The following is a 9,909-nucleotide window of genomic DNA, read 5'->3' as shown; positions in this document are numbered from 1 at the left end:
TTTAATTTTGTGTAGTTTGGGCTCACGCCAAAGGACATTGTGGGTTTTCCTTATTATTCCTATAATAATACATCTGTTTGATGTCACACAGTTATCAGTCCGTGGTGGGAATGCATCTTAGTTGAACATCCTCTTCAGGTTAATCTTCAAAATATTTCCTTCTCAAAAGTTTAACTGTACGATTATGTTGCCTTGGATGTGACATCAGTGGCTCCCACCTTGGAGGATGGGGATGCCCAGTGATCAGATTAGGCCTGGAAGGGCGGAGACTCATATTTAGCAGATAAACTTGGATGGTGTAGAAGGAATTGTAGAAGGCTGATTGATCTTGGCCTTCTTGAGGTTCGCCCTTGTATCTTAGTAACAACTTTTTTGGATCCTTTTTGCTCTGTAACTTTAGGGTAAAGAGACTTCAAGGCCGGGGTGGTGGCTTACGCCTGTAATCCCAGCACTTTGGGAGGCCAAGGCGGGTGGATCACCTGAGGCCAGAAGTTCGAGGCCGGCCTGGCCAACATGGTGAACCCTCGTCTCTACTAAAAATACAAAAATTAGCCAGGCATGGTGGCGGGCGCCCGTAGTCTCAGCTACTCAGGAGGCTGAGGCAGGAGAATTGCTGGAACCCGGGAGGTGGGGGTTGCAGTGAGCTGAGATTGCGCCATTGCACTCCAGCCCGGGCAACAACAGCGAGACTCCGTCCCAAAAAAGAAAAAAAAAAAAAGACTTATATCTTTGAATTTAAAGAGTAAAATGCTTGCTGAACACGGAGTGATCAAAATGAGTGCCTGTAACAGTATGAGCTTTTTCGAGTATTGATGATGATTCCGCGACCCCCTCCTTTTTTTTTTTCTATCCACCATTTTTCTCTTCCGCCTCCTTCCTTGCCTTCATGTTTCATTTTAGGACTTTGGCTCTTACAGGGGAGTTGAACCAAATGTTACTGAAAACCTGGAACAAGTTGAACTGGAACCATATTTACTCGACTATGAATGAAATCTAAGTGCTTAAAAATGTCCTTGGCAAACCGCTTTCATCTGAAACAGTATATTTTCTGAAAAGTTTTGAGCCTGGACATCTGATTCTCTGACTCTTGTGATTGGGAATTATAAGTTCACATGTTGACCATCTAGTATGAGGCAGGCATGGATTAGGTGCCAGGTATAATACAGAGGTGAAGAGGACATGGTACCTGCCCTTGAGCGCCCCTCATTGGTGGGGAAGGGAGCACACATCACAGTACAAGGTGTAGCAGATTTCTCCACTGGGGTGCAGAGTAGACGCCACTGAAATGTCATTTCAGTTGGGTTTTGAGATAAGCAGAAGTGAAGAACACGAAGGAATATTTTCATGTGGAGCTATGCTGAGGAATGAGGCATTCGTGTGTTTGGGATACATCAGGATGATCACTATATCTGGAACAGAGTGACTTGAGATAAATCTATTAAGATATTCAGTAGTGTGGAGATTGAGGAGAAGCTATTGGTTTTGGCATCCTCAAAGTTCGTGAAAATCGAGTAAAGTGTTTTTGGTAGAGTGTTGGTGGAAGGGGCTGGATTGCAGGGAGTTGAAGAGTGAATGGAAACTGAGAACAGAAAGGTTAGACTCTTCAGGAAATTTGTCCTGAGAAGGAAATAGAGAAGATGCCTGGGGAAGAGAGGGCTGGGGAGGGATCTGTGTTGCATCACAAGCGCGTGGAAGGATGTGGGCAATTTCACTGTTTACAGGTGGAGGGAACATAGCTATGGACAGGGAGACTCGTGAAGAAGGCAGTAGGATCAGAAACAGACTGGAGGACAGGAAAAGGAGGGGTGCCTTTTCTGAAGACCAGTCGAATGAATGAGTGAAGCTGAAAATGCTTAGAGGTCAAGGGAAGGAAGAAAGGTTAAAGTGGCCCATGGCCAGCGACCGTTGTTTTTTCACTTATTAAATATCGAGCCTCTTCTCTAGTTCATATCTATTAGTGGTCAGTAAAGTATTCTGAAAAGGTTTTCTAGCTTGTGGGTCACTTTATTTATTTATTTTTTTCGAGGTTGGAGCAAAAGTTTAATAAGTGAAAAAAGAAAGTTCTCTGCTACAGAGAGGGGACCTGGAAGAGGGTGTGGCCCCTGTGGCACTTGAGCTTTGTGGGCACCATGTCACTTTGACAGTTGGTGTGCACTGTCAGCTTAGACACTCCCACCTCTTCTGAAGCGCTTGACCGTCGGCTGTTCCTTAACCCTCACTTCCTTGGCTTGTGCTGATGCTCGTCTCCTGTGATACTGCACTTTCCTACCTGTCCCTGAAGTATCAGTTGCTGTGTCTGTTCTCTAGGTCCCCTGCCACTCTGCACCACGACCACCTTCATGCTCATGGCTGTGGCTCCTGTCTGTGTAATATGCTGATAACTTTCTGTCAGGGAGATCCACATCTTTTCCTAGCTGCAACTGGATGCCTCTTGCCAGATATTACACATGGCCCCTCAAAAATGGCATGCCCAAACTAAAACATGTCCTTGCGTCCCCCACCTGCCGGCCTTCTAATGTGTTCCTCAGTGAGTGGTACTTACCACCATTTCAGTATGGACATTGCTCTCGTGCTTATACCCCTTCCGGACACCAAGGCTTGCCGATTCTCTCACTTCTTCCTCCTTTCTGCCCCTCATGACATCCCTTTAGTGGATGCCTCTTTCACCTGGGTTATTGCACTTGTTTCTTAACGGGCCTCTTGTCTTTAGTCACCAGCCAACCAAACCCAGCCAGCCCACCCAATCCATTCTTTTCACATGGACAGTCATCTTTGTAGGAAATCTGTGCTACTTTTCCTGTGTGAAATCCTTCAGTGGCCCTGCATATACCCCAGAATGAAGCACAGACTTTTTTGTGTGGTGTGTAAGAAAGCCCATTTATGGTCTGCTCTGTATTCACCTGTTCAGTGCCTTCAACACTACTTCCTCTTTCTCGATGTATAGATTTTTGCCTGACACCCAGACGTTCACGAGGGTTCTGCTCACATATCTCCTTTTGCAGAATTTTTCCCTAATTATGGTGAAACTCCACATGCCCCAGCCTTTAAGTTGGAAGCTCAGGAGCGCCATGTGCGTGGCCCCACCGCAGCAGTGATTGTGCTGTCTCCTGGTTTGTCCAGCCCATCTGTCTTGAGGACAGACCATGTCCAGTACTTGACTCACAATAGCCTCCATTAGTTGGTCAGTGAACCAAGATTTGCTGCTTCTGATTGTCACCAGAAGTTTCATTGGCATATTATTCAGAGTAAAAGGCTGTTAATTTTTATGTGGGGAATATGGTGTGTTTTTATTAAAAATTGCTTTATGCCCAATAATTATTTCTGTAATTCAAGAGTGCAGTACAGTATTGCCCATTTTAATTTGTGTGGGTTTTCTTGTTTTTTAGGTTATTCAGCTTCTCAAGGCTGGAAAAGCGAAGGAAGTTTCCTACAATGCACTAGCCTCACACATAATCTCAGAGGATGGGGACAATCCAGAGGTGGGAGAAGCTCGGGAAGTCTTTGACTTACCTGTGGTAAAGGTCAGTAGTAAATAGAATTTGTTTTATATCTTTTCCTCACGTATCTTGCAGGCAGTACCTTGAAGTTTCAATATAGCTCTTTTCAGTATCTGCTAAAGTCCTATTTTATTTTTATTTTTTATTTTTTTATTTATTTACTTTTTTGAGCTGGAATCTTGCTCTGTTGCCCAAGCTGGAGTGCAGTGGTGCAATCTTGGCTCACTGCAACCTCCGCCTCCCGGGTTCAAGTGATTCTCGTGCCTCAGCCTCCCGAGTAGCTGGGATTACAAGTGCCTGCCACCATACCTGGCTAATTTTTGTATTCTTAGTAGAGACAGCATTTCACCATGTTGGACCAGGCTTGTCTTGAATTCCTGACCTCAGGTGATCCACCTGCCTCAGCCTCCCAAAGTGCTGGGGTTACAGGCATTGCCACCATGCCTGGCCCTGAAGTCCTGTTTTATGTGGAAAGTTGCCAGATAACTGTGGACATCTTTAACATCTGAGTAACTTCCATTAGCCTCAGGCCCTTTCAGCTAAACCAAGGTAGAGCATGGTTTCTGTATGTCATAAGTCATCCTAGGTCATCCTTTATGCCTGCTACAGAACTCGTCCCATGTTACCACTGCCTGGAAGTTTTCTGAGCCAAGGAAACCTGTCATGGGAAACAGATCTGATGCCTTGAATCAGATGGGTGTTTGAATTATCATGAGTGTATTTCATTCCAAAAGCAGGCTAAGGCCTGTCAGGAGGTAACTCTTAGGACAGGGTTACTTTCCATCCCCACTGTGGCAAGTTGTCCTCATTTTCAGTTAGCTGAAGGGAGTCCCCCATTAACTATGTTGTTGAACTCTTCTGACAAGAGTCACAATGACCTTTAGTCACATTGTCTACCCAGTGGTCGTCTGGGGTGTATCTAGCTTGACCTATGGGTAATTTGTTGCAGAAAATGGGGGATTCAGCTGGTGGAAGAATTGTTCAGATTTTGTTTATCCACCTACTGTATTATGTTATAGCTAATAAGTTAGTTGACATCTGTTAAAATGTATGTTTTAAAAATTTGTTAAATTTTGTAATTCCAATGCTTCAATTTTATTTCAGATCTTCTCTATTAAGTATTTGTTTTAAAATAGTTCTATACCACTACCATTTTTTCCCTTTTCATGTTATTAAATGCTTTGCCTTAAAAAAAAATCTGTATGAAAGTTACCGTGGTTTAACAATAACAGTGTTAGGAATTAAGAAAGATTGCCAGCCTGGTGCAGTGGGACTCACCTGTAGTCCCAGCTACTTAGGAGGCTGAGGTGGAAGGATTGTTTGAGGCCAGGAGTTCAAGGCTGCCATGCACTGTGATCACACCTGTGAATAGCTACCGTAACCCAGTCTGGGTAACACAGTGAGACACCATCTCTTAAACAAAAAGGAAAAGGGAAAAAAAATAGAAAGATTGCCATTAAGTCAAATTGCGGGGCCAGAGAAGCCGCCTGGCTGCTGGGAAGTGGTGACCTCCCCAGTACCCAGGGTCGGAAACTGCCTTGTAGTTTTACAAACTCGAGTTTCTTTTCTTTTCCTTTCCTTTCCTTGCCTTTCCTTTTTCCTTGCCTTTCCTTTTTCCTTTCCTTCCCCTTCTCCTTCCCCTTCCCTGATAGTATCTCACTCTGTCACCCAGTCTGGAGTGCCGTGGTGCGATCTCTGTTCACTGCTCACTGTTAAAGTGATTCTCGTGACACAGCCTCCTGCGTAGCTGGGATTACCGGTGTGCGACACCACGCCCGGCTAATTTTTGTATTTTTATTAAAGACGGGGTTTCACCATGTTGGCCAGGCTGTTCTCGAACTCCTGACCTTAAGTGATCTGCCTGCCTCAGCCTCCCAGAGTGCTGGGATTACAGGTGTGAGCCACCACGCCCGGCCACAAACTCGAATTTCGGAAATAAATCTGAAAGTGGATCTGTCTCAAGACAAGCTGTTTATAAACCATACTTGAGACTGCTGTAGAAGTCAGAATGACTATGAATTTGTGGTGGTAATGGTCATGTCCACGCACTAATGGGCCCGGTTCAGTGTGGCCCACTCAGGCTCGCCGTGGGTGCAGACTCCTTTGTGGAGACTGAGTATCAGCAGGTTTCCTGGTTCGTTTACCCAATGCCCCTTTGTGTGACTTACCACAGGGATGAGGTCCTGAGCTGGGGCACCCTCTTCTTTGGAACATGTTTTTGTCCCTGGCTTGCTTCCTTGTACTGCTGTAGGAACAGTATCTGTCCCTTCCTTCCCCTTCCTACAAACTTTCTTTCTCTCAGAAAATAGCCTGGAGCTATTGTCTCATTAAAGTAACTTTGCATATCTTATGCAGATTTTATGTGAAAGGGTAATCTTCCTAACACATCCTTGGGGCCTAGGTGATTGTTGCCAGGCCAACTACCAGAGGTAGTTCTTAAACCTGCCTGACCCCAAACCCCCTTTTTGTAATTAATACTTTGTAGCACGCCCCTCATTATCCAGAAATGAATCGATATGTATTTGATTCATTTAAATACATGTATATATAAACCTTTAAAATATGTATATATAAACTGAAATTTGTTGCCTAAACTGAAATGTGAAGGTGAAATGAAAGGAAAGTAAATAATAAATATATATTTCAATGTGTAAACACTTGGGCATGGCTTTTGCTATATGTAGAGTCACTGCCTGTAGCTGCTGCAATTGCAGAATGATCTCATACCCCACAAGTGGGGTTGCCACTGTGAGGTGACATTTCAGAATGGTGATCAATTCCTGTAAAGTTCTGAGCTAAACAAAGCAGTCTTCCTTCATTTTACACAGTATTCATATTCCTGGGAAAGTCAGTATATAAGGCTAAGTAGAAATACCCATTACTTGTACAATTAACAGTTAGCTTCTAGGATTATCATCATTTTGCCAAGGTAGTTTACTGTATTCAAACCCAGCTTTTTCCCCCTCTGGCTATAGTATTTTAAAATGAGTGACAGACGTATTTCATCTGTACCCAGTAGCATTCCAGCCTGCTTGTAATTTGTGGCAGCACCTGTATTGTCCAGGGACTATTGCGTTACATTACAAAGTGATAGAGTATTTCGGAGCTGATCCAACAGTTTGCCTTCACTCTAAGATATTTCAAGTAGATCCTGATATTCTTAGTTTGAACCTTATGGGCCTGTCTTATTTTGGATCCTGCTGCTAATAGTTGAGTCTGAATTCATATGACTGAAGGCTGAGACCTGGTTCCCTAGAGGCATATCCGTTGGCCTTTACCTTGATAGGAAGTTTGACAATGCATTTTAAAAATAAGGCATCTTTATACACAGTGGCAGTTTATCTATCATTTACATATTTGAATCTTATAAATGTTTAAAACTTGTTTCTTTGAGCACCAAAACTTTTTAAATTATTTTTTTTAATTGAGATATTTTTCTCAGTGGCCTTTGGGTATCATTGGAAATGTTAATTTTGCTGACTTGTAGTGGGCTTATTTTATTTAATTTTTTTTTTTGAGACAGAATCTCCCAGATTGGAGTGCAATGGTGTGATCTCAACTCACTGCAACCTCTGCCTCGGGGTTCAAGCGATTCTCCTCTCTCAGCCTCTCAAGTAGCTGGGATTAGAGGCGCAAGCCACCATGCCTGGCTAATTTTTGTATTTTTAGCAGAGACGGAGTTTCACCATGTTGGCCAGGCTGGTCTCAAACCTCTCACCTCAAGTGATCTGCCCGCCTTGGCCTCCCAAAGTGCTGAGAGATTACAGGCATGAGCCACTGCGCTCAACCGGCTTATTTTTGTATATTGTTCTTTGCCTTTAGGATAAATAGTTCCTTATTACTTTGCTTTTATAGTTCTCCATTTCTGCTTTATACTGTGGCCTACATCCTAATTTTGCATTATTTTATCTAAACTTAACTAAAGTAGGGCCTCAGTGATTCTACTCTGCCTGGATGGGACTTTATGATAGCCAGCAGTCTTTAAACTGGGGTATCCTACCCAAGCTCCCTGGAGGGAGATTTTCAGCATGTGTGCCGCGTGGATGGTTGTAAGGTAATAGATAACATTTCCAGACTGGCCCTTCCTAAAGCTGCCTGAGAACACACCTGTGGTCACAGTGGCCCCTCCCACTTTACATGGAAGAATCAAAGCTTCACCCATCCTAATCTTATAGTGCAGTGCCTCAGGCTCTGAAAATTCTCGTGGACAGCAGACGGAAGGACAACTAGAAAGACTGGTTTTAGGGACTCTTCCCTTAGTGCTCAGTCATGGCATCATGAGCAGAGAGGGGTTTCTGGGTGTCGCTGTTGAGAGGAGAGCTTGGTCCACATGAAGGTGTTCTGAATTCAGAAGTGTCAAGGCCAACATAGATTCCTGATGCTGGCCCATTTTTTAAAATTTAACTGGAATTTTTCTAGGACTATCAAAAAATGTGAAGATATGTTGGATAAGGCACGTAGATAGAAAAATTAAGTGCCTTCTTTCAGATTTCAGATAACTAATCCAATAACTTACTTAAAACCTTTGGTAAATGTCAAATCATCATGAAATAATTATCCCAGGCACAGCGGCCAATCTTTATTTTATTTTATAAAATGTTTAATATTCCTCTTCTCACAGAAAATACGCTTATTTAGAGTTATGCTGAAAAATTGTAGATGTCATGATAAGGGAGGCGTTTCATTGTCGGAAATTTATTTAAGGTGTACGTGACAAAAATGGCTTGAAGATCATTAGCTTGGAATATGAGTTGCAAGAGAGCAAAGACTTCCTTTCTCTTTTTCACTGTTACATCCCCAGCACCTTGCACCATCTCTGCATAAAATAGATTCTCAATAAATATTTGATGAATGAATTGATGGGTAGGTAATGAGTATATATGTGTGTTTCAGTTGGGTGAAGTTTCTGGAAGTCAGCTGCCTTCCAGAATGTAGTAATGGGGGCATTACTACATTTTTAGATAGTAATTTTGTGAAGTAGAGCTATCAGGATAATGATTTGTGTAATTATAAAAATTAAACATAGAAACAGGATACTTTTTCAAAAATATAAGTTACCCAGAAAGGTAGTAATTAATCTGTTTTATAATTAATCTCAGTTTTTAGAATTTATAAAAAAGATTTTCGGGCAGTTAGAAATCATTTTTATAGCTTACAAACATTGTATCTACTTGACTTCACTAAAACAAACAAACACCTCATGAATTTAGACTTGATTGAATTTGGGATTCAAGAAGGGAGCATATGAGGGGCTGACTGTGCCCTGGATGAGGCGGCAGCGGTGGTGAGGCAGGATGGGTGGAAGTTCCCCTGTCCTAATCGTGGGGTCAGCAGTAATAAGTGTGTAAACCTGGAACTTAAATGTTTATACAAAATTTTTAAAAAAATATGGTAGTGCTTCATTCTATAATTGGATTTTTCATCTTGGGTATTAGTAACTAATCTTTGACTATAATATTTCTATTTGAATATTCATACTTGTAATCTGGATGTTTTAAAATAGGTTATAACAGAGACTTTTAATTTCTAAGAACAACACTAGTAAAATAGTATCATGCCACTTGTAAATTGAGAATACTTTTTGATTTAATCTTTTCTTTTTCAGCCTTCTTGGGTGATTCTGTCCGTTCAGTGTGGAGCTCTTCTGCCGTATCCTTTTTTTTTTAGTGGGGGAGGAGGGAAAGGGTAACTCTGGGTTTAAGACTGAAAGAAATGATAGTTAACGGAGTGAAAAGTGGATTCATTCGTTAGGACAGATTGTTTTGTCTACATCTTATATTCCTACTATTTTCCATCCTGTTTCAAATTTTGTGTACCTGATCCTTGTCATTACTCATGTTAAAAGGGGGCTTAGCTGTGACAAGTAGCTCTAGGCCAGGAGCTGGAGGCAGGAGCTCCGGTTCTCTTCAGCTTTTGTGGTGCTAGCTAGATGAGGAATATTTCTAAAATTCTAAGTCTTATTTGAATTGTTTGAAGAGTAAATTGGGGAAGAGAAATGAGAAGAAAATTTATAACATGCGTTGTTAATCCTTGTAATTGCATTGGGTAGAAGGATTATTGATTCAGTGCACATGTGCTGTGGGTTGAGTATTGAAAATAGAGTGGTGAAGAAGACCATTTCTGTCCTCAGGGAGCTTCTTTGCTTGCATTGTTCGTTCATGGAGCATTAATGGAAGTGCCCCTGCCCTGGCACTGTGTCAGGAGCCAGAAATGATGCATTCTATAGGCCTCCTGTTTATTCTCCTAGGCCTGGTGGCTTCCTTTTCATCCTAAAAGGATGATGCTTCATGGGACTGTTATTTCAAGTGTAACTTGCTTGTGGAAATCATTTCTTTTGCAAGTACCTGATACCATACAGTTGCTAAAATTTTAGACCTGGCAAGAGATTATGTCATGTGCTCTATTTTATTTT

At 42.1% G+C, this 9,909-nt stretch overlaps 1 protein-coding gene across 2 annotated transcripts in view; it reads left to right on the top strand.

The window, feature by feature from the left end:
- Window positions 1-2,955: 2,955 nt before the first annotated feature.
- Window positions 2,956-9,909, top strand: part of PAXIP1 (PAX interacting (with transcription-activation domain) protein 1) — a 55,370-nt gene continuing 48,416 nt past the window's right edge. The window contains exons 1-2 of one of the 2 annotated variants that reach the window (XM_011973073.1): window positions 2,956-3,521; window positions 9,103-9,146. The gene's annotated coding sequence lies outside the window, so the exon portion shown is untranslated. The remainder of the gene's footprint in view (window positions 3,522-9,102; window positions 9,147-9,909) is intronic. The other variant, XM_011973074.1, reaches the window with a different exon arrangement.

Source organism: Mandrillus leucophaeus, unplaced genomic scaffold (genome assembly GCF_000951045.1).
Source record: "Mandrillus leucophaeus isolate KB7577 unplaced genomic scaffold, Mleu.le_1.0 Scaffold134, whole genome shotgun sequence".
Taxonomy (NCBI): domain Eukaryota; kingdom Metazoa; phylum Chordata; class Mammalia; order Primates; family Cercopithecidae; genus Mandrillus; species Mandrillus leucophaeus.
Note: the sequence above shows the minus strand (reverse complement) of the source record. Positions and strands in the feature narration are given on the sequence as shown.